Source organism: Ictidomys tridecemlineatus, unplaced genomic scaffold (genome assembly GCF_052094955.1).
Source record: "Ictidomys tridecemlineatus isolate mIctTri1 unplaced genomic scaffold, mIctTri1.hap1 Scaffold_73, whole genome shotgun sequence".
In the NCBI taxonomy this organism is placed as follows: domain Eukaryota; kingdom Metazoa; phylum Chordata; class Mammalia; order Rodentia; family Sciuridae; genus Ictidomys; species Ictidomys tridecemlineatus.
Window position 1 is genome coordinate 602935 of NW_027525269.1, and position 21702 is coordinate 624636.

General features: G+C 40.9%; 2 pseudogenes; both read left to right on the plus strand.

Annotated features, from left to right (window-relative positions):
• Positions 1 to 17149: 17149 nt before the first annotated feature.
• LOC144374523 (nuclear receptor-binding factor 2 pseudogene) lies at positions 17150 to 18310 on the plus strand (annotated as a pseudogene).
• Positions 18311 to 19485: 1175 nt separating this feature from the next.
• On the plus strand, positions 19486 to 20585 carry LOC144374528 (protein N-terminal asparagine amidohydrolase pseudogene; annotated as a pseudogene).
• Positions 20586 to 21702: the final 1117 nt, after the last annotated feature.

A 21702-nucleotide genomic window follows, 5' to 3' on the forward strand; every position in this document is an offset into this window, starting at 1 on the left:
GTCCCATATGAATATACTTTCATTCATTTTCAACTGGGTCACTTACTGTAAAAATATTAGGGTTAGTATTTCATCTTCACTGAAGTTCATTTTGAGTATTCAGCAATAAATATGTAGGGCAAGAAAATGAATATGTTTGAGAAATATCTTGTGAAAAGTTCATTTAAATCCACACATATGGACATGAAAGAATGAAGGTAGTATAAGTATATGACACACATATTTCATGTTTGCAAATCCATACTATATATTTAATATATTAAAATGTAAGAGTAACTATGCCAATCAAAATTCCTAAGGGGGTATATGTCCTTCACATATGTACCAAAAATATTCATTTTCCTCTACATTGTTTCATGTATAAATTTGTTGAAGTATAAGCTCACCACAGCTTGAATTTTCAGTTACCTCAGTGTATTGGGGGGAAGTGATCTCTTCATGAAATTTGTATTTTTCAAAGTCAGAATACTCTCAAGAATATAACTGTGATGGCAGGAGGATTATATATGTGTATAAAAATATACATTGTGACCCAGGCGACAGAGATAGGGAGTCAGGAAGTTACATATTTGTTAATTTTGAAAACTCATTGAGAAATAAAAGGAGAAAAATGTGTGAGAGGTTTTATAATATGTATCTCTGATGAAGCAAAAGGCAAGTCCAAGTATACACCGTGCCTCCTATCAAATGCCTCTACTTCTAGTCCTTTAGGTGTATTTTATATGGATGTAATGATAAGGAGTCAGAGTCTAGTAAGATATGGGTTAGTGTCAGAGATTCGATATTTCAAATGGCAAAACGGAAAATGGGTCTAATATATATGCGAACATGTGCCACGTAAAAATCTTCCACTGTCATCCACCACAATGCCTTGACATTACTATCACCCCAAATAAGACACAATGAGAGGAGAAGAGGAGAAAAATCTGTGAATACATATCTGGAATTAGAAATTCTGAGGAGCTCACAAACTTGGGTGTGGCAGAAGAGATCCCAAAAGTAGGGGGCAGGGTAAACAAACCACAAACATGGAACTTTGCTGGCCTAATGACTTCTTGACTATCTGCCTCTGACATTTGTGCACTAGAAATATAGCTTTGTGCTTTAGCTTCCTTTGCAGTGAGACCAGGAAAGCTTGGTCTCAGTCTATGTGAACAGGAGGACATAGTTTCATATTTTCCAATACCAGCATGAGTCAGCAGAGCTGAATCCTCTCTTTGTAGGTAACTGTGGCCATGGGGTATGAATGTCTCCCTGGGTGGATTGTGAAGCCTTTGGCTCACCCTCCAGTTTTAATGGCATTTCTTGCAGCTTCCCTGGAAAATTGGTGGGTCTTTTTTTTTTAAATACATAAAGGTCAACCGGGACATGGTGCTGGAGGGAGCTCTGTCACGTGGGGTGGTTCAGTGTCTGAAGGAAAAAACACAAACTGGGCTGCTACCCCATATATCTTTCCCCCTTGAGCATAGAAACTTGATTCTGAGCATCGCACCAAATCCTCTCCCCACAACAACATGCCTTTTTATTTTAGGGTCTGCTGGCTGCACCTTGTCAGTCACATGTCATTCAGAAGCCAGTGACAGAAGCACTGGGGCCCACCACTGATGTTGGTCACACACCTGCACTCCATTGCTCCAGGCCCAGTTCCCTGCTGGCTCCTACTCACTGGCATCTCGGTTCTTCACCATGGTCAGGAATTCCACTCAGTCAAAAATGGCACTCCCTGGTTCAGTCATGATGAGCAACAGGAGATCTAAGAGTTCTCCAGGGATTTCTGGTCATGGGATTCTCAAACACTTCACGGTATTGCCCTAGCCATATTTCAAGAATGAAGAAGTTGGTACTGTGGGTTTTGATTCATTCAGAAGCCATTACGTGTTGAGGAATCTCCTTTCAGTAATAGCTCTGGAGATCACATGCAGGCAAGGCTTTTCAAAGAGTGGCGAAAGGTCACAGGAATCCAGGCCCATTCGGGTCTGAAATGTGAGGTTCATGTGAGTTATGGCTCTCAACTAGAGCTGAAAAGGCTTTAACAGCAAAATCATGTGAAATCCTGGCTGATATTCCCAGTGCTCTGCAGAAAGCCACCCTCGGCCTAGATCTCAGTTTCCAAAGGCTCCTCTAATGCCTGGCCTTGGAAAATCCCAACACAATTCATGGCAAGAGTTCTCTGAGATCAGTTCCAGAACTCAGTCTCTAATGGCATCACACCAGAGTTCAAGCTGAGGTGGACCCAGTCATCTTTTCCAACCACCACACTAAAGACCACTATTCTAACCAAAACACTCCCACATGGCCCTCGTCTTCTTCCATACAGACACTCATCATAACATTCTGGCTGGGGGTTTGCATAGGGGGAGCAGTCTAAGATGGTATGCAAAGTAAGCTCTCATGCCCATCATATGCCAAATGTCATGGTGGCCTGGACACCCTTCCTGAGAAACAGGATAGATAAAATGGGCCTCTACTTAATACTGCTCTGCTTCTCCAATTAGAGGCCTCCTGCCTGCCAGAGGTAGATTCTTTATGCGTACTGGACTCATGAAAAAACCCAAACACCTGTGTGCTAGTTCCTGGAGGGCTTGCAACAACACATTTGACCCAGAGGATCCCTGTTCTTACTTCATCGGGGTCAGGAGCCTGACCAGAGGAAGGCAAGAGACTTCATCCAATATTACACTTCTTTTTCATTCTTTTAGATTTGGATGGACACATGGGATTTTTCTTCATAGCCTGGTGGTGAAAGAGGACGAGGAAGGGGCACGGGTCCCACTGTCTCCTTCAAAGGCCCCATTCGTGACCTGAAGACCTCCAAGTAGGTCCCCCTTTTATAGGTTCTGTTACTTCCCAGTAACAACAAGTTGGGGACCTGACCTTTATCACATGGGCCTTTATGGGACATTTATCCAAAACATAGCCTAAGTGTAATCTGATTTTTAAAAGTTCTTAAAATGAAGGTAATTGATGATGAATGTAGAAAAAAGTATAGATACTTTACACAGTGTCTTATCTGAGGGTACTTTGGGTGGATGCACCTTGGTGACTTTGCAGTAGCTAGCATGTATCATGCACCAACAAGATGAAACCTGCAACACCAGTCTTTGTGTATTGAAGGCACATTCTGATAAATCACAGAAGATCATTGCTGACACCTTCTTGCTCTGTCCTCACAAGGTAGCAAAAGGATGAGCCAGCTTCTGAGATCTCCTTTACAAGGGCACTAATATCCCATTCCTGAGGGCTCTGCCCCTCTACCCACTCACTGCCTAGAGGCCACCCCAACATGTTGGAGGCTAGGATTAAATCTGTGAATCTTGGGAGGAATGCAGACATTTGGACCATAGCTAGATGGTTGTTTATGTTCAAGTTTTAAGTGTGTTTGAAGGAGAAAACGAATAAGCATATACACCAAATATATTTGATTTATGAGACAAATACCTTACATCCCTGAAACTATCACATCCAAGGAGAAAGCCACTGATTAAAAACAGCTGCCAGTTATAGCACTCCTTAGACATACTTTTCAGGGTTCGCATATGATTCCCTGTGTTTATTACTTGAGAATTTTGGTTCTTTATCCACTTTTGGAAGTAGAGCAGCTTGAAATAATACACTGCTTTCAAGTAGATCAGTAATTTTGGTTTGCTATTATTGTATTCAAAATTTTCTCTTCTGCCCCCATTTTATTTCACCAGATGCACACAGTTTTTCAGATAAAAACTATTTTTCCTTCTTACTGCACTATTTAGGAGACTTAGGAAGGGGTTAACAATTGCATGAGAAATCAAAATCTTTGTATATTTAGAGCGGAATGAGAAATCGCTCCTAAAAACTGTGTTTCAGTAACATTTCATGATTATTGCATCAATATTGCTTTGCTCATAGACCAGGGAAATAATTGGAATTTTAGCATTCAGGGAGTTAAAGATTGAAATATTATTCTCACTTTTAGAATCACTGGAAAGCACAGTGTGTGTGTGTGAGTGCAGGAAACTTGAGGAGTTCTGAGTCCCAAGTGCAGTGCAGTGGGAGAGTTGCCTTCCTGTTCAGAGTGTGAGTCTCAGAACCTTTCTCTGCTCCTGTTCACCTGGCTTGTCCTCCTGTCTGAGTCCTGTCTGGTTGCTCCTCCTCACATTCCTACACAGTGTTCTCCCAAGTCCATAACAAAGAGATGCCTTGTGTTGAGTCAAATAACAAACATGATTGAAGAGTTTATCTCAGAAAACATGCTGGAGACACACATTTGCTTAGGGTGTGTGGTCTTCAGTGAATTTTTTCTATCCTTATTTCTTTATTCCTTTCACACTCTCTCTCAAAAATCAATGAATTTAATGAAATATAACTTTGCCTCCGGTTGAAAGAGTTCTCTGGTCCTATTATTTGAACAAAAATAGTGGACCTAACAGCATTCGAGGATTGGGGAAGTGATGGGAGCCTATGGCAGTTAGTTGGAGTAAACTGTGACCTTCAATTGAACAAGTGTTTAAAGAAGTAATGCTGTTTATTTCAAATAGCTGCAAATATTTTTAGTTTTTTTTGTATTGTCCAACTTTTTTAGAATTTTTAAATCATTTACTTTGTGTTTTTAGGGGACAAACCCAGGGCCTCACATGGTAGGCCAGGGCTGTACTGAGCCACATTTTGTTCAAGTTTTAGTTATCAATATCTATTATTTTTAACTTTTTAGTTGGAAATACATGGTTTGGGGAAATGCTCTTGCTGGCATAAAGTAGAACTATTATGAATATTAAAAAAAAACAGACTTTTCTCAGAAGGTGCACTTCCCTTGACATTACAGTGGGCCAGAGCCAGTGACAGTGAGGTGGTGTGTGGAGGGAGCTTTTCCTTTGAGATTTTTATGGTGACATGCTGACGTACTCACCAGGAGCATGACAGCTAAGGAACTGTGTGACCCTTGCACTTGGAATTGGAATACTGGGTCGCTACAGGATTGTTTCTTTAGAGCACCTCTGAAGTCTAAAGAAAATATTGAGTCCCCACTATTCCTCAGAAGTGACCACACTAGGTTTTGCCATATTTGAAAAGTACCTTTTCCTAATGATGACACATTTTTTGTTTGTTTGTTTTTGTGTAGGTTTAGCAGGTCCCTGGAGAGCAGTTTAGTTTGTTTCTTCCTAGAACCCAAACCAAAAAGTCACACAGTGGGCCATATTCAGTCCTTGGACACAGTGAAGTGGGGGCAGCACTGCAAAGATGGTAGGAAGCAAAATGGATGCATTGTGGGTACAAGATACAGAGTGTGCCTAAAAAAGTCCAAGTATGTCAGGAATTTAAGAAAGTAACTAATGTAAGGGAAAAATTTTATAGGAGGTCCTATATCAGAGTTCTCCTGAGAAACCACTAACATATAGATTTATTATAAGGAATTAGCTGACAGTTATGGAGGGTTAGAAGTTCCAGCTTCTGTCATTAGCAGGCTACAGACCTGGAAAACCAACAGATAGTTCCAATCTGAATTCAGAGGCCTGAGAATCCATAAAGCTGGTGGTGGAAGTGTTAGTCTGAAAGTCGGCATTCTCTAAACCCAAGAAGGACTGAGTTTTTTGAGTCTGAAGACAGGAAAGGCTGGTATCCCATGTCAGGCATCAGGTGACCACATCAGCTCTCTCTTCTAGGCAGGCCTTCAACTCCCTCCCACAGGAGGGGAGCAGTCTGCTCACTGGTCCACCGATTCAGAACCACCCTCACTGACATGCCCAGAGCAATGTTTGACCAGTGCCTGAGCACCCCCTGGCCCAGCCAGATTAACACATGAAATTAAGTAAAACAGCTCCCTTGGAGCGGAGTGTGAGCCAGCAATGAACTGTTGGGTTTACTTTTAAAGATGTGCCACTGGAACGAATGAGCACTGTTCTGGATATCAACACTAAAATAAACCTACTTGTTCATTAATTCAGTCAGTAAGTATTTATCGATCCTCACTTTTTGCAGGGTCCTTTGCTAACTGCTAAAAATCTAATGGTGAGTGATATGTAGGTGGCTACTTCTTCCCCAGTTCCTTGGTTCCTTAGTTATTTACAGTCGTGATGGACCTTGATGGCTGTTCTAGCTGTACAGATGTTGACATCCTTACTTGGTAGCTTTAGAGCAGTGTGTCGCAAAGACCTGCCTGGTAAGTGACACTTGGGTTGAGTTCCAGGGAGTGGAGAAGAGGGGTGAACACTGTAGCAGAGAGCAGACAGCTGGGCAGGTCCTACATGTGAAGGGCTCTGTGCCCAGAGCCAGGAGCTCTCCAAGGAGGTGAGTGCGCTCACCAAGAGCCGATGGCTGGTCCTGTCCTAGAAGACAGAGACGTAAGGTTTTGACTCAGTGTGCTACTAGGAGCTGATGACACCTTCCGTGGAAATGAGCTGGTCTAAGAGCATTGGAACCTCCAGGTACCAACTGGGAAGAAGACATCCCATTAACAAATTTCTTTTCTAAATGAATTGCTCAGTGGTATACAAATTAAGGATAGTGTCAGCCCCTGAGTTCTGACTCGGCTGACTTCTTGCTGTTCGCAGTGAGCTGCAGGTTTTGTTTTTTCAGAGACAGATTAACAGTAGTAATTTATCAGTTTTATTTGCATTCAGTGATATTAACTCTCTGTGGAATACACTTCTGTAAGTTTGACAGATACACAGTCCTGAATCCTCCCCAGTGATGATACAGAGCAGCTGTGACCCCCACATTCCCATTTGCTTCTCTTTTGTAGAACCCTGCCCTCATGCCAACCTTTGGAACCACTGACCTGTCCTTATAATTTTGTTTGTCTAAGTGTCGTATACATGCAGTCTTCTGAATGTGGGTCCTTTCATTTACAGAATGCATTTTAAGATTTATCCACGTTGTATGAGGTATTGAGTTTTTTCCTTTAATGACAGAGTGGCCTTCTCTTGTATGGATACTTAGTTTGTTTACCTATTCACCAGCAGAAGAAAATCTGGGTTGTTCCCAGTTTGGAAGATTATAAATAAAGCTACTATTAACACTTATGTACATTTGTATGTGTGAGTGTGTGTGGCTGCAAGTTTCAGTTAGTAATACCAGGAAGGGGCATTGCTGAGCCCTGATAGGTTCATGTTAGGAAGCTCCAACCTCACAAGTGATTGTGCAGGTGGAGGTGGCTGTGTGCATGCTCTGTAGTGGCCCAGACCCTTGCTGTTTTCAGGATTCATTCAGTTCAGAGAGTCTATGGTATCTCCTGGTAGTTTTGATTTGAATTTCCCTAATTATATATTTCCCTAATTAATTAATAATGTTGAACTTTTTTATGTTTAAAGATGTAACACTGGAATGAATGAGCACTGTTCTGGATATCAAGTATAAAGTAAACCTAATCTGCCTCTGAAAAACCAAACCTTCAGCTTTCTGTGTAGCAAGGAGTCAGCCTCGTCAGAACTCAGGTGAGTGACACTGTCCTTAATTTGTGTAGCACTGAGCGTTTTATGACACCCCTGTATCTTTTTTGAAGTGTCTGTTTCAGTCTTCTTCATATTTAAAAGAAGTAGTTTCTTTATTATTGTTTGAGGGTTCTTCATGTATTCTGAATATAAGTCTTCAATCTGAAATATATTCTGTCAGTCTTTTGTTTAACTTTTTATTCTATCAGTGTCTGAAAGTTAATTTTGATACAGATAAAAGATTTTAATTTATTTTTCTTTTGTGGATCCTACTTTTGGGCTGGGTCTAAAAACTGTTTACCTAACTCAAAATCACAAAATGATTTTCCTAGATGCTTTATAGTTCAACACTGAAGGCTTTGATCCATTTTGAGCTTATTTTTGTATGAAGGGTGAGATATGGATCCAGGTTCTTCTTTTTTTTTTTTTTTTTGCATCTGGACATCCAGTTGTTATCATTTGTGAAAAAAACTTCTCCTTATTCAATTGACTACCTTTGCAGCTTCGTATAACATTAGCTTCCTGTGTTAATGCTGACCTGTTTCTACACTCTCTGTGTGTGTCTATAGCAAATACCAGGCTGTCTTGATCACACTAGATTTATCGTACACCTCAAAAATGGGTAGTATACATTCGTCAACTTTGGTCCTCTTTTGCAATAATTTTTATCATTTTAGATTTTTATGATTGTTGTTGAAAGCAGAATGTGTTATGGAAACAATCAAGGTAGAAGTAAGTCATTCTTGTACCTGCAGGTGAGCCCCTCATATTTTCCTGTGGGGCCTTCAGATTGGGGATGAAGGGGTAAGTAGGCGATTTGAGGGGTGGTATGGTTGCCGGCTGCCCCCTCTGGTGATACCTTGTGCTTGGTGTGGGGTGGATTTCCAGGTGGTTTTACTCCTTCTCTGTCTCCTAGCTGCTCTCAAACACTTCTTTCCTCAAACCTCCCCTCAGTGGGGTGGTGGAGAGGGTGGGGCTTCTTTCCCAGTAAGCCTACATTGTACCCTTTGCTCTTGGGGGTGGGTGGTCTTGGGGTCCTGCCCACTCCCTTACTGTGGGCTGCCCCCTATTTGATGGTTCTCTGGGGCAGTAGTGTTTTCTTCCCCTTCCCCCTAAGGCTTTTCCATGGGGTGTGGGTGGGGAAGAGTCTGAGGTTAGAAACTCATTCCCAGTGCTGAGTGAACTTAAAGTCTCATCTGTTTGTGCCTTGTTGTACGTCCTTAGATTTCAGTGGTCAAGTTTCACTTTGGCAAGGTGACAAAAGAGAAATATTGTGTTTGGCACTTCACAGACTTAGAATACTTTAGCCATGAATATGCCAAGGGAGAGTCACATTATGCAGCTTGAATATACTTTCCATGTATGAGGCATGTGTCTCTTTAGGTTAGACAAATCTACATCAGTGTTTTGCTTTTCCACTAAAATTAAATGCATATCAGATACTTGATACACATGTGCTGTGGTTGGAGAGCACGGGATGTGATTTCAGGTCAATAACGAAATCAGCAGAGCTGCGATCTAAAATTAATGTTTAAAATCTTATCAGCATGGTTTTCTAAGGGAGAAACCTTATATCTTTCTGGTATCAAAATTTTAGAGAAATCATCACAGGCCCCATGATGATTCTTTAGTTCAAGTGACCACTGATGTGCTTCTGAGTTAGCTGACAAGGATTTCCGATTTTTTTTCCACAGTTTTTTAAGGGAGAAAGAACAACTTTGTCAATCAGAAATGGTCAAGGAAAGACATAGCTGACTTTCCTGCAGTGATTTGGGGAGTTAATATTCCCATTTTCATTCATTCGTCCCCTGTTTAATGTAAATGGTGAAAATGTGGCCATGGCATGGACTTAAAAAAAATCTTGTCAAGTATACATACTTAAAATTTTCTAGTTCTACCAATTTTAAATGTCTTGTCCAGTGGCACAGAGTACATTTATGTTGCTCAGCAACTATCACTGCCTCCACTTCCAGAATGTTCTATCTCCCCAAACTGAAACTCTGTCCATAGCACACTAGCTTCCCACTTCCTCCTACCTCCGGTCCCTGGCAAGCACCATTCTGCTTTATGTTTCCATGAACCTAATTACTTTTCGTAAAATAGAATCATGTTCTGTCTGTCTTTTATAGCTGGCTTATTTCACTTAGCATAGTTGTCTTCAATTTATCCATGTTGTGACAAGTGTTCAGATTTATTTCCTCTTTAAGGCTGAATAATGTTCCACTGTACACATCTATCACATTCATTTGTCCAATAGACATGTGGACTGCTTCTGCCATCTGCTGTTGATGCCTCCAACCTTAGAATTAGTTTATCCCTAAAACAAGGCAATGGAATCCCTACTAGATTTGGAGACAGAAAAACTAGCATTCGATTCTTTCAGTTAACTTCTTTCTGATTTAGCTTTCTACCCTGTATAAGCAATAAAACTGTATTTCATAGTATTGTCATAGAACTATTGGACACTTACACAACCCATGTGGTGCTGGAGATTTTTATCTATTTTCTCATTGAATTCTGACGGGGTTCCTATAGAGTAGGAACAGTTCCAATTCCCAGAAAGAAGGCGAGATTGTGCCACATGTGGGAGACTGCTCAACAACACCGTGGGTTTTTGCCCTTCTCTCTGCCATCCTGGAGGACTCTAGAAAGCTGAGGGAGTAGACAGGTTCTGCTGTGTGGGCGGAAAGCCTAGTCGGTCACTGAGCCAGGTGCCCCTTCACGAGAGTCTACTGGAGTTGCACTAATATGAGCAATGACTAAAAAGCCAACACAGCAAAACCCCAAAGCCTATGTGCTGTTAGGGTTCCGAGTATTGCAGCGTTCAGAGTGGGCATCTCATTTCCCAGTGAAGTGAAATTTTTGTTGTGAGTTTTGGGGCTCAGGAGCTGATATCTTTCTGCTATCAAAATTTTAGAGAGATCATCACAGGTCCCATGATGATTCTTTAGTTTAAATGACTATTAGTGTGCTTCTGAGTTAGCTGATGAGGACTTCCATTTTATTCTACATGTTTATACACCACATCAATATTGGATCACTTGGATGCCTTTAGTTATGTTCTAATTCTAATCACATGGGTGCATACTCATAAAAGCTTAAAAGGTGAACTCTACATGGAGATTTTCTTCCAGCGCCAACAGTAAATGAGGTGAAACTCCAGGAGAGTTGCTGTGGAGGGTGGCAGGCGCCTCTGGGGGCTTTGCCTGGTGGCAGGCCACTTTCTAGAGTGCATGCCACTGGGGAACTGATGTGATGTTACGCTGACTCCCGTACCTGCTAGCAGAGCAACACAGAAATAGCTGTTCTCAGAGTTCATTTCTTAGGTAAAGAGTGAAAGAGAAACTCAGCTTTCTAGACCTTGTCCCAGGGCTGTGAATTTATGAGTGATTCGATGCATCATATGTCCCTTATGAGAGTGTCAGTCCTGGGGAGGGATGGGAGATAATCAAAAACATATGTAAATTTGATCGTTACAGACAGTGAACATTTTTATGAAGAAAACCAAGCCCAGTGATGTAAAGGAGAAGGATGGGGTACCTGGGGAGTTGTTTTGTTGGGGTCCCTGAAGGAAAGCCTTCCTGAGAAAGGGGCAGCACCCACACCACCCACCCTGCTGCACTCCTTTGTCATGGTGGGTCACCTTGTCCTTCATGTCTGGTGAATCTGGAGCACCCAGGGCTCAGCCTGCCACCAGAGAGGCTCACTGAGTACGTGCTAGATGTCATGACAGGAAGTGCATGAAAATAAAAGGCCTGTTTTAAAAATGACAGGTCAGTGGAAGAGAAATCAACAGGCTGCTTTGCCAAAGGAGATCCCTTCATAAAGACCGCTACTGGATGCCATTTTACCTTCAGAACTTTCTGAGACATATGCAGGAATCAGGGATGACTCTTGATGAATTAGGATCCTGGGGTCACCCAGGTAGTAAATGGTCTCTTCCTAATGAGCAGCAGGTGACCCACATGAGTTGTGTTGTCAGTGTCGAGTGTGGTACTTCGGTGAGGTGCTGGTGCTCATGTCACTGACACCGCAGCCTGGACTGGCTCCCAAGTGAGTGCTTTTGTATCCTTGCAGTGGTCCAGGGGGAAAGAAAACACAGATCACATTCACATTTACAGATGGGGAAAGAAACTTTGAGAAATTCTGTCTGATGAACATCATCAGCTACAGCAAGTAGAAACCTGGTGCTTTTAATCTAGGGTCAAACACTTGGAGTCTTTACTCTCATGGATTTTCATTTAGCCAAATATTTTTTCAAAAATTCATACCTGGTTGCTTTACTTTTTAAAATAATTATATTGGTTTCCTTTTTTCCAAAATATGAGCTTTTTATTGTATAAGATTTAGAAAATACACAAAAGAACAAAATAGGAAGGAGCACAATGCATGAATAATTTAATTTTTTCTATAAATTTACCAAGATGATATGTTTTTATTTTCAATAAAATGTAAAGAAAGATTTGGTTTAAATCTATTTTTAGTGAAAGAATAATAATTCAATATGTAGTTCAAATCAGAATGTCCATGATGTCGTTTCAAGCAAGATAGCATGAGGAATGTTTTCCCTATTCTTTACTTTTTATGTTGATTAATCTTAATTTCACCAACTGCTGCATATTTTATCCAAAAAAGAGATGTAGAGATTAGAATATGGACTGGATTTCTAGAAAAGATTGTCAGGTATCCCTGTGTGCTGTATTTCCTTAACTGTGCTCTCAGACTACCTATGTGTGCTGTGCCCCTGAGCATTGTGCTTCTCAGTAACACGGGAACAACGTCAGCTCCTGAAGCAGCACTAGAGGTCCAGGCTCTCCTCGGTGCTGATATTCCTTATCTCACTTAAATATACCAAGACCCCTTGGTAAGTACTTTAATTATCTCACGTTTACTGATGGAGAAACAGGGGCCCAGGGAAGCTAACTAATTTTCCATGATCAAACAAGTGAAAGGAACAAAGCCAAGATTTCAATCCACCAGTATCATGCAGTGCTCATGCCTTCTTTTAGAAATCGATAGTGAGCGATAAGCAACCCTGTTTACAAAGTCCTTTCCAACAGCAGCCAGGTGAAGGTGAAAAATGGGATAGAAAATAATGAGCATGATACACCTTGGATTTTATACTATTTTTTCTTCTTTCAACAAATTAGAATAAGTGGTGCATGTGTAATAGAGGGGAATGTTAGGAAAATCACTTTTACTTACAGCCCCTACTAACCCAGACCATCAGAGATACCAGCTTACAACTTAATTCTGGACTGGAACATTTTTTTTATTTAGAAGTATCAGATGAGATAATTGTAGCAACCTGACCAACACTAAAATTTATTGTGACCGCCTGTGTTATCACCTCGTGGTCTGTGAGTCTTATAGAGGAAATGATGGCTACAGTCTTCTCCCAATGTTTTGTTTATATATATAAACAATGTTTTATTGTTTCATGTTTCCTCTTAGTTGTAAAGGGTTTCTTAGTGGTAAGAATGTATACATATGGTCACATATAGTCAGAGTTGGATGTGTGTGAAAAATGTGTGTGTGTGCATTATAGTTATACCTACCAGTGGGGTTCATTTTGATGTATTCATAAATGCATATAATTTGTATAATTTCAACCACCCAGTACTTCCCTTTTCTTAACCACAGGTTCCCTCTTCTTCTTTCTTGACTGTATTGGTTTTCTTCTACTTATTTATTATTTTTAATTGGTGCACTATACTAGTATATAAAAGTGGAATTCATTGTGATATAGAGATGCATGACATAGCAAGTTGCAGAACTCCAGATGTTTGGTGAAAAGCCAAGGCTCCTGTTTACAAGTAATGAAGCACCAGTGGATTACGTAGAGCCATGAACCTGACAGTATTCCACACCAGATTACTGAAAAATAGTCTTTGCAAAAACTCAGAAAGGGAGATGCTATTACAAGGAGCCATGGACTTCAATACAAGTAAATTAAATGAAATAAAATTTAGCTTCTTAATCTCTCAACACGAATTGAAAAAGCCTTCTGACCTATTTTTTAAGATTTTTTTAATACCATAAGGTCTACCCTGTCAGAGGGTCCGTACCTTGTATTGGTTTTTAACACATTCACTGAGCTGCTCATGTTGACCCTTATTTTCTCTCTGTGTGTCCAGGAGCACCTATCTCAGTGAATTGTGCATTGGTGGTAATCTATCAATATTTGCTTAATAATCCAATTAATGAATGTAAATATGTAGCAGGAGGGGCCAGATAATCCTAGCTGAAACAAGATGGAATAGTTTGTAGAAACAAGGGGATAATTAAGTATTCAGATACAGATTCCAGAAGGTGGCAAATCAAAGATAAAAGAAAATAGTTGTTGGTAAAGTGAGCTGACATATAAATTCCTACAAAAACAGCGTGGGCTTGTTAGCATCAGGTGAATTGTCAATGATGACATTTATCCCTTATATGCATTGAATGACTTTCTGTGTGGCTTACATTCGCAGGTACCTCTCAGCATCTTTAGAGGAAAGTAAATTAACATTTAGGATTTTTTAAAAAAAATATATCATCACTTAAGAAATGGCAACATTATACTATTTAAAGATAAAGTGCAAAGTTTCCCCTGAAGCATTAGTGATTTAGCAACTCTTAAAGCCAAAGGAAGTAAGGTGTGATTTTTATGTTGGAATCCCTCTTGGTGATCCTAATTGTAAGTATAACAAGACATTTTCACAGCAGCCTTCTTTGTCTTAAAATTGAGTGGCATTTGGTGTGGCAGCTCTAGTATTTCTGACATGTTGCTTGCTGAGGCATGCTGAGGGCCATTGCCAAGTAGGAATGACGCATTGAAATTTCCTTGCCAGCATACCCCATGTTAAATGGACATTGCATGTGTCTTTGAGAAAGGTGACCCTGCTCAAGGATCAGGGTGGATCTAGGTTTAAGGTGTATCCTGCAGGTTTGAGGAAGTATCCTGCTCCTTGGGTTTAGGGCGTTCCCGGTTTAAGACAAGTTTAGGGTGTTCCTGGTTTAAGATAATCCGGGTTTAGGGAAGTTGCGGGTTGAAGGTTATTCCTGCTGGGAGTAGGGCGTTCCTGCTGCCTGAGTTCCCGTTGAGTTCTTGGAATTCAGAAAGTTTTTGGGACATGAATTGTGCGGGCAGAATGTGGATTTCCCCAGAACTTGTGTAGAGGCCTGTGTGAGTTCAGGAATAAAGGATTTCTGTTTGAATCTACAAGGTGTGTGGTGGCTCGTGATTCTGTGCCCAGCCAAGACTGCGGCAGAGGCACCTACTAGTACCCAAAGGCAAGGCCACCAGGGAACCTCTCCTATCCTGTTTTATCTGGGCCTCTGAGGAGTTCAGCTCACAGTGTTGGGGTCTTCCTGACATCCATGGCCATCCCTACACATTGGCCCAGGCCCTGGCCACCTACAGGGGGCCCTGGTAAGTGAGGTTCTTTGGGGCTTTGGTCTGGAAATGTGTAAGTTGCAAACTCTGCCCAGTGAGTCTGATGCATAAGCCTAGTTAGAAACCACCACATCATCAAGCTATGCCCTGGGTTTGCTCGTTTTCATAGGAATGCACAGGGAGGAATTGTTGGTCACATGATAGCTACATTGACCTTGTGGAAGAGCAGCCAACTGCTTCCCAGAACCACAGACCCTAGTGTGCTTCCACCAGCCACGGATGAGGCTTCCAGGTTTCTCAAATCCTATCCAACATTGCTATCATCTGTCTTGGATTATGACTATTCATTCATTGATTTTGATGTTCAGATCCTTTTTAACTAATGGTTTGAACATCTTTTATGTGTTCTTTATCCATTCACATGTCCTTTTTGGAGGAAAGTCTGTTCACATTCTTTCCATCTTTCTAAATTGGGTAATTTACTTTTTATTCTTGAATTGTGAGAATTCTTTATGGAGCCTGAATATAAGACCCTGTTCAACACATGATTTACAAATTTATTTTCCTATTCTGTAGGTTTTTTTAAAATTTATTTAATGTTTTTCTTTGATGCAAAAAAGTTTTATATTTTGATTAAGTCCAAAGGGTTAGTCTTTTATTGCCTTTGTGTCTTTGTGTGTGTGTGTGTGTGTGTGTGTGTGTTTTCCTAATGAATCTAGATAGATTTCTACTACTGCAACCTGTACTAGAATTTTGGTTTATGTGATGAGTACTACAAGATAGTAAATCTGAACACTTAGAATTGGCTCTGGTTGAGTTTTAGGTTCTAAGCAGCAAGCAAAGGCCTGAGATATAATGAAAGATCAATGAATTCTTGTTGAATAGATTAATTCATTCCTTAATACTCTTTTTCAATAAGAACATTTAAAACTACCCAGAAGAAAATACTGAATAATTCAAGAAATAACAGTTATTGCTCTTTGAATAATTAATTCTGGAAACTTCTTGTTTATCAAAAATGCTGATACACACTCCTTAAATTGAAATTTTAATTCTGCAAGCATGCATAAAAGTACATTTCAACCATAATATCAGGAAAAGTGAGTTCCTGATTTTGCCTTGGAAACATGAGGATAAGTGATAAGAGATGCTTCATTTTTAAAATTAAATATTTATTTTTGTAGTTGTAGTTGAACATAACAACTTTATGTTATTTATTTAGTTTTATGTAGTGCTGAGAATCAAACCCAGGGCCTCGCACCTGTGAGTACTCCACCGCTGATCCACAACCCAGCACCTTTGTTTTTTTTCTTTTTTAAAAATGTGTTTGCTGGGGCTGGGGATGTGGCTCAAGCGGTAGCGCACTCCACTGGCATGCGTGCGCCTGAGGTTCGATCCTCCGCACCACATACAAACAAAGATGTTGTGTCTGCTGAAAACTAAAAAATAATTATTAAAATTTTCTCTCTCTCTCTCTGTCTCTAAAAAAAATTAAAAAAAATATGTGTTTGCTGCCAGGTGCAGTGGCACATGACAATAATCCCATGGCTCATAGGGATTGTAAGTTCAGAGTCAGTGAGGCCCTAACCAACTTAGTGAGACCCTGTCTCTAAAAAAAGGAGGGGGGATTGCTGGGGGTATCGCTTGGAGGTTAAGTTCCCTTGCATTCAATCCCCAATGCAAAAAAAAAAAAAAGGGATTCCACCTCTTGGGTCCCCTTCTTTCTCTGGGAGAAGTCTTTTTACTGTCTTTAATAAAGCTTCTACTTTCCACTCTGACCTTGCCTCAGCATGTTTCTCTGGTGTTATACTTCAACATTGGGGAAGCAAGGACTCCTCACAGGTAAGCACCGGTAACACCATGGCTTGGAATGTCATTGTTAAATGCATCATCATACTTGGCTATTTGTAACACATGCTATTTTATTAGTTTGTGTTCAACTTCAAGGCAGAGCCCTGCTGAATAATTCTCGTTAACTCACATCATGGCCCAGTTCAGTATATGGTTTAACTCTGCTCAAATTTGCTTTTTTTATGTTGTGCATGGACACAATACCTTTACTTCATTTATTTATTTATTTATTGTGGTACTGAGGATTGAACCCAGTGCCTCAGATGTGCGAGGCAAGTGCTTGACCACTGAGCTACAACCCCAGCTCTCAGATCTACTTTTTGAAAAACATCAACAGATACAAGGATAAAGGTGGGTACACAAGTGCAAGATAGGATGTGGCTAAGCAGAGTGAATTCTGAAAAAAGTCAGGCGAGCAGGAAATGAGAGACGTGAGTATTGGAAGATAGCCCTCTTAAGGTTCTAAAAGCCTGCACCTCCTCACAAAATATCCGACTACCCTTTCAGAAGCTATTTCATGGGGAAAAAAAACAAACTGAACTCTGGAAGCAGACCTCAGCCGCTGCCCCGCCCTCCGGGAACCCCACCTACTCCTGTCCTCACTCCCACCTGGAACCAGCCCTGGGCCAGTGATGTAAGCACTTGGCAACGCAGCGCTCAGAGGGCAGCCAAGGCGCTGGGGAAGGAAGAGGTAGGGTGGCTGCCTCTTCTGCGCCTGCCTCCCAGGGTCTCGCTGGGCTCGCTGAGGGGCGGCGGTCTCCAAGGCTGCCTCGCGCTCTTCTCCTCCTTCCCTCCAAGTGCCCTGGCGACACTGCGCCGGGGTCTTTGGAAGTCATGGAAGCATCTCTCAACCTGGCTCCTCAGCAGAGCAGACCGTTTATGAGCTTCAGGAAAATACCAAGAGGCTATTTCTTGTCACAAGAAGGCTACGGCCTATCTTTCTGATGCTCTGAAGCTGACCAAGTCTGAGCAGGCTCATTTATCACTGCAATTAAAAGGGGATAGCCACATGGAACAGCTTCTCCTCATCCAGGAGAGGTGGAAAAGGGCAAAGTGTGAAGAACTATCAAAAGCTCAGAACACAGACAAGGATGTAGCCACCCATTTTCAGGCATCTCACAAACCCTCTACTGAGGTTGCAGAGGCTCAGAGTCCCCTTCTTTCTCAGAACTACAGCCCTTGTACAGAGAAACACCTCTCTGAAATTCAGGGAGTCTTTGACAGGAATACAGAAACACTACTATTTTTACTTCAGCAAAAGAGTGAGACAACACAGCCATGTATTGGAAGCAAAGCCCCGAAGGATGATAAAATAATTATTGAGAAGCAGGCAACCAAAATTGCAAATTTGAAAATGTATGAGGAGTTCCTTGTGGCTGAAAATGAAAGATTAAGGAAAGAAAATAAAGCACTAAAGGCTGAAAAAGCCAGACTTGTAAAAGTTCCAGTAGATAAGGAGCTGGATGTGGATACTGATTTTATAGAAAAGTCAGCATTATGGAACTTGCCACCACATTCAGACACTGCTACACCTTCAACCTGGCAGAAATTTGCAGCAAATACTGGGAAAGACAAGGATATTCCAATACCCAATCTTCCTCCCTTGGATTTTCCATCTCCACAACTTCCACTTATGGAGTTGTCTGAGGATTTTCTGGAAGGACTTACGAATATTTGAAATGGAAGGCTTTTGGAGAGATCAGAAGAAATACAGCAACAGAGTTAATCCAGAAAAGAAGAAAAAATAAAAAAGGGAAAACCACACACAAGGGTAATTCCAGATGTGCTTTACCATCTGGCTGATTGGCAGGAGCAGCACTGCCAGGATGTGGGAAAGAGTCACTGTGAAATACATTGCACATCTGATCTACCCACCAGAGCTAATGGTTCCCACATGGCAGACAGTAAACTCTTGGAGGTTCACTTTCTCTCGATGCAAACCAAATGGCTACCTAGAATAATTTTCTCAAGCACCAATTATTTTTCTTGAGGGTTGTGTGTTATGTATAATTAATCTATAATGCCATAAATGATAATGTAAAACCTAAATAATATGGTGGCCTGAGGGGCTGCCATGTATTTGAAACATGCTTTCTATCATGCATTGACTGTATGCCTTTGTTATGCACACTTTGTTTGTTTAAGTAAGGTGTATAGGATAGACACCTTTCTAGATGAAACTATAATACCCACATTTTGCACTAATAACATAATGCTGACCTCAAGACTATCAGGAGAAGTATTTAAATTTCCATTTTATGAAGAAAGGAACCAAATTATCAGTTATGCTTTTTTTAAAAAAATACCAGTTTACGTAATTAATCAGTGTGCATTTCAAGTTCTTTTTTATATAATGCATCACTTAAAAATACTAAGGAATGATTCTTTGTTTTTAATGATGCATAAATGGAAGTAATGTTAGTTGGCAGTATTTGATTGTAAGAAATTAATAAAGTAATTGTGTTTTATATAAAGAAAGAATCATCCATTGATGTCATCCTACTGGTGGTGAGGTAGGCACAAGAACATATTGAGAAAAAGTAAGAACGTATTGGACCAAAAGTCAACCATGTTACTTCAAAGTAGTCAATATACATTTAAACTAACCTATTTTTTTCCATGACTCTGAGTCTAACTTCATGTTTTGCATAAGCACAAAGGTGTTGTATCAGATTCTGCACCATTTTTTATTTCTATCAGGAGAGTACACTTTTTTAGCCATTGAAAGATTTCTTCAATGTGAAATATTTTTTACGGTCCGAGGGGCGGGGGTGCCAGTGGCGCTGGGGGTGGCGGTGGCGCCGGGGCTGGGGAGACCGCCTCCCTGGGCCTGCCCGGGTGGTCACCTCTGCGATGCTGCTGCTGGTCTATGGGCAGCAAGTGCGCCTGCTGCAGTCCGCTGGGGAGCTGGTCCGAGCCCACCCATCTCTGGAGGAAAGAGCCAGACTTCTCAGAGGTCAGTCTGTTCAACAAGTGGGACCCCAGGGCCTTCTGTATGTTCAGCAAAGAGAGCTTGCAGTGACCTCCCCAAAGGATGGCTCCATCTCCATTCTGGATTTTGATGATGCCACCCCTTGTCACATTGTGGTCCTGAGGCACACAGGTAATGGGGCTACCTGCCTGACACATTGTGATGGAACTAACACCAAAGCCGAGGTCCCCTTTATCATGAACTCCATAAAATCCTTTTCTGACCATGCTCAAAGTGGAAGGCTGGAAGTGCACCTCGTGGGAGGCTTCAGTGATGACAGACAGTTGTCACAAGAACTTACCAACTTCTTAGTGAATTTGACAAACAAGAAGATTACATTCACTTGGTGACGTTATGTGTGACAAAATTAAATGTCCGAGAAGAAAATGAAAACCACTTTCCAATAATTTATGGCATTGCTGTCAACATTAAAACAGCAGAGATATACAGAGCCACATTTCAAGATCGAGGCCCCAAGGAGGAGCTGCCAGCTGCCCAAGCTTTAGCTGGAGGCCCCGTGATTAGCATTTATGATGCAAAGACTGAGCAACTTCGGATAGGCCCATATTCCTGGATGCCATTTCCATATGTGGATTTCTGGTTGCAGCAAGATGATAAGCAAATACTAGAGAACCTTTCCACTTCCCCTTTGGCTGAGCCCCCCCACTTTGTTCGACATATCAGATCTACCTTGATGTTTTTAAAGAAATACCCCTCTCCAATGAATATGCTGTTTCCTGGAAATAAAGCTCTCCTCTACAGGAAAAACAAAGATGGCTTATGGGAAAAGATATCTCCTCCAGGAAGCTAAATGTAGGAATTACCAAAGAGAGCTACTTTTTGACATGACAAAGTCCATCGGTGGGGTTTGGAAAGAAGATAAATTTGGAATGTACACCATTGAGTATTAGGTTTCCTTCCTTCCTCAGCGTCTCTCAAATTACTTTCAAAATAAAATCTTATTTTGGCAAAGGCAAAAAAAAAGAAATACTTTTAAAAGTATTTTAAAAATATGATTTCTATCATACAGTTTTTCCACTAAAAACTTTAGTTCAGAAGCTTCAGCAATGAGAATTAGGTTAAAAAAATAGCATCCCATGTAGAAACACCTTTTAAAAAAATAATAAATTTTTTTATTTTTTGTTTCTTTACTTTTGACATTTAGACTTTTTTCCCTCCTGTTAGTTTTCTCTTCACCCAGGGTTTATTCTTAGGATTTTCATTACTTGAGATGGGTTTTACCAGTTGGCAGTTTACTCCAGCTCTTCTCGGCTGCTCTTTATTTGTGTGTGTTTAACAATAAAATGTGCTAGTGCAGTGGGCCAATCGGCTTTTAAATCCTCCAGGAGGCATACAGCAAGTGCTGACTCTATGGTAGGCATTACACTAGAAGCAAATCTAAATTTTCCTTGTTTGAAACTTCTAAAAGAAGCCTTCTATGTTTGCTGAAATAGAATTTTTGAAGGTAATTAATGCACAGAGCACTTTAAAAAGTTTTTATTCTGTCACATGAGTTAAAGATTTTCTCAGAAGACATTTTACCATTTAGATCCTATAAAAGTGGTATTCATTAATTTTTATGGATGAACATGTATATGCATTTTCATGTAAATGAAATCTGTTATAGTTTGAGATTTAAAAAAAGATAAAAAACTCTACAATGAGATTTTAAAGTTTGTCATAGCAGTTTAAAAGTATAAGGGAATAGAAGCGATTCTATTTGTCATGTTTTAGATGCTGTGACCAAAATACCTGACATAAACCACTGAAGGGAGGAAGGTTTCTGTTCTGGCTCATGGTTTCAGAGCTCTCAGTTCTGGGGACAGGACTTCCCCACCTCTTCATCATTTTCTACACTTTAATAATTCTAGACACTTAACACAGCATCTGATGGGTTCTTCTTGGGTCAGATATTCCCACTGGCTGCTAATCTTCGCACTGTGTGGGTCGGGCTCCACGTGCCCTGTTTTGAGTTGACAGATAGGAGAGGTGAAGTGGGAAGTGGGAAGTGGGAAGGGGAGGTTCAGGACGAGGGAACTTAACCCACAGGCACACCACCGAGGATGTAGAGAAACTGTCCCCCCTTGTTGTGACTCTTA